This window comes from Rhea pennata, chromosome 25 (assembly GCF_028389875.1).
Source record: "Rhea pennata isolate bPtePen1 chromosome 25, bPtePen1.pri, whole genome shotgun sequence".
NCBI classification, from domain to species: Eukaryota; Metazoa; Chordata; class Aves; order Rheiformes; family Rheidae; genus Rhea; species Rhea pennata.
Genome location: NC_084687.1, coordinates 5636629 through 5640167, shown reverse-complemented (window position 1 = coordinate 5640167; position 3539 = coordinate 5636629).

The following is a 3539-nucleotide window of genomic DNA, read 5'->3' as shown; positions in this document are numbered from 1 at the left end:
TTTTAGCTTTCCCCACATGGTTCTGATTAACTCTGATCTTGCCTTCCTCACAGCTCAGAACTGTAGTCTTTTCTTTTCCAGTGCCTTGTAACAGATCTAGGCTTCTACGCCTGGATCATATGCCTGAATCTTAAAACGATGTAGCAATGTTGCAAGGAAAAGTTGTTCTCTGAGGGTTTTTGGTCCTCTAACAGGAAGGTCTGGCCTAGAAGGCTATCCCAAGAACTCTAGACCAAACATACCAGGCCTGAGGAAGGTGGAGGAATTTGTCCCTGATGACCACTGAACTCAGCAGTAGTCAGTGCTACGGTAGCTACTTCTCGTCAGTCGCTGGCTGTGTCTGCATTCCCTGGAAAATGTGCCCCCAAAGCAACCTTCTAGTCCAGACTCCTTCCAAACAGAAAGGCCTGAGGCTGTGTCTGTGGTTGGAGGTTGGAGGGTACTTTGCAGAGCCCACTGCACCTCAGTATCCAGCGTGTTGGCTGAATTAACTTGTCAGCACACCCAAGCAGCCTGATGGAGACAGTGTCCTAAATAGGAGGCAGGCAGGATGAAACGTGCCTATAGCCAATATGGCAGCTGCTTCCAGAACAGTGTGAGCCTAATTCCTAGTGTTTTGGACAAGAGAAATATATTCTTGGGGCCAGTTGTGCCTGTGGTTTGCTGGTCCCCATTATGCATTTACTATATTACACTCTTAAATTTCCAGACAAGAATCAAGATGCTCATTGAGGTACAGCATAAACACAGTTACCTGATACAGTAAAGCAAAGTGTTTCTTGCTCCCATAGTGGTGGGAGAAAAATGCTCCTGGATTGTTTAGATGGTTTAGCTCACGGACATGAGTCATCTTCCAGCGGTAGAAGGCTGGCTGCAGCTGTATGTGCTTCTGGCAGATCCCATGCCTGAGCTGAGTGGAGCAGCTGGAATAATTCTGCTGATGGCAGATTTCTGTCACTTGAAGATTACCCATACACCAAGTGAGAGTCAAGATCCTGGCCCACAGAGTTCCTTAGAATTTGAAGTGATCCAAACACTGCCAACGATGTGTAGCAAAAGGCATGAATTGGGCCCTTGGAGGCTGGGTTGTAAGTCTGCAAGAGAAGCTTCCCAGAAGGACAATAGTCCTTAGCTTTGGCCGGTCTAAACAAAGTGACTAATACGCTCTTAATTTGCTGTGGAGGTGTGTGGGCAGTGAGATCCACTGAAGGGCAAAATGTTGCTATTTTTGCAAGGTCATGTCAGACTGTTTCTTGGCATGGAAGCAAGGTTACTCCCCTGCTGTCTGCAGATAGATCCTGAGAGGGCTTCTCCTAAGTTTTTTAAACTTCTCTTTCCCGTAAAGGGTGACTATTTTTTGGTTTTTTTTTCCTCTCAAATTATATACCTACCAACCTTCCTTTCCCACAGCAAGGTTTGTGTGCTGCAATGCAGCTGTTTTGGGAATGGATGTGGCAGCTGCTTAAGTATCTGTGGAAATGGTTTTTCTTTTGCCTGTCCTACTGTGGTCTTATCCACTTGAAGCTCTATGAAAAGTTTTTTTTTAGGCAAAATGTTATTGCCAAGCGTGGGGTTTTTCTTGAATGAATGTGCCCACTGATCTCTGTAACCTCTGACCAAGATTTTCTAACAGGTCCCTATCTGAGTGTTAAAGGTGTGTGGTTTTCTTTTGTTTTGTTTTTTGTTTTTTTTTTCCCCACCCTCTTTCCCCTGTATAAAATGTGAGGAGCCATCACACTCAGAGGCTGCTAAGTTGCTCAGTGCTTTTGATAATTGAAACATTTGTTTAAGTGCCTAAAGAGTACTTCCACACCAACCTTCAGGTGTAAGGGTTTGATGATAAAATCCCTGAATGGTTCATTACAAACATCCAAGCGATCCTTGTGAAAGCAGAGGGCTGGAGGATGAGACAGCCTTGTTTTGTAGTGTCCTTTGGTTTGGAACGTGAGAGAACAAGATGCTACGCAGTTCTTGATCCATAGCCTATATCTCTTCAAGAGGACAAAGCTGAAGTGTGCCAGGTTCCCTTGTGGACTTGCCCTCCATGCACTCAGATGGCTTTGGTGCAGCTGTAGCTTAGCCATAGTTGGTGGGCAAGAGTAGGCTTGGGCTTACAATATGTGCAGGAAGACTTTGTGCATGGGCTGGGCTGCAGGACTTGGCATCACTGGTTTTGAACCTGTCCTTAACTGGCAGATCAAGCATCAGCATCAGCTTCTTTTTTCTCCTGTCTCCTTCTCTGCACTGTGTCTGGGACTCAGCAGCCAGCTCTCATCACAAGTCTGGCGTCTGCGTCCAGAACGCTGTCTCTGATGTCGCTGATCATAGGAGAGGACAGACAAGATTTATTCAGTTTTCTCATAATCCCAATATGCTTCAGGGGAGGTGCCTGCATTTACTTCATTTGTATTTGGAGAAGACTACTGAGGGGCTGAACTTCTGATTCCTCCACCAGCTGCCCTTGCTCTTTGCTGCTGCATCCTAGACAGGCACCAGTCATCTCACTTTGACCTGACTGATAACAGAGCTTGTTCTCTTGAGCTCTCTGCTCCAGCTGGAGAGACATGATCAAGTCTGAACCAGAGGCTCCTTATCCATGGGTCCTTTGGCTGTGGTGCTCTCCTTTTAGCCAGTTCAGCAAGTACAAGAGGAGCTACTTGATTATTTACCAACAGACTGTTTGATTTCTATGTGCCCCTCCTGCCCTGGCACCATACTTCCTCGCCCTCCAGCTGGAGTGAAACCCAGCAAATTTGGTAATTGCTCCTTTCCTACTTACCCTCCTATTACGTCAGGAGAAGTCTGCTGGGCCGTCTGCCAGCTACTAACACAGTGGGCAGATGGGTACAGGAAGGAGCGTGTGCCAGGAGCCAACCCTGTCTTTACCAGCCTTGTCCCCTGTGGGAGTTCAGGCCCAGACAGACTCGGGCGGTTTGCCCTAAGAAAGTGGCTGTTTGTGGCAGGAGAGGAAGAGTGTAGACAGCTGCCATGTGTGGTCAGATGCTGCATGGGTGATGGGCAGTAGGCAGGCTGGAGAGCAGCCTCGCTGCCTAAGAGATCAGCTGGGGAGGAAAGACAAGGTAGCAGTCTCTGAGAGAAGGGTGGGGAGAGATCAGGGTAAGGGAGGTAGAGGAAGAGGCGGTTTGGGGGAAGTCTGAGGTTTGGCGCAATGGGAGGGACTGGACGTGACACTGGCTGGGGCTTGGCTAGCTCTGCCCTGAACATGGGCCTTTGGCACTCCGCTGCCCTGGGAGTGGGTTGGAGCTGGCCTCTGTTTGCTGTCTTGGCAGCTAGTATTTTGGATTCAGGCCTGCAGAGCTGGTCTTGCCTCATCCTCATGAAAGCACTCTCAGCACTTCACGCTTGCAGCCTCACGCCGCTGTGACCCCAGCCGTGTTGTGAGCTGGCTGCAGAGGCCTAGCTCAGGTCTGGCTGAGCTGGGGCCATCAGCAGCTACTTCCCAAGGCCATTAGGGATGTTGCCATTGCTGTCCTTGCCATGGTCCAGGCTGTCATCTGGATATTCCTTTTTCTCCAGCT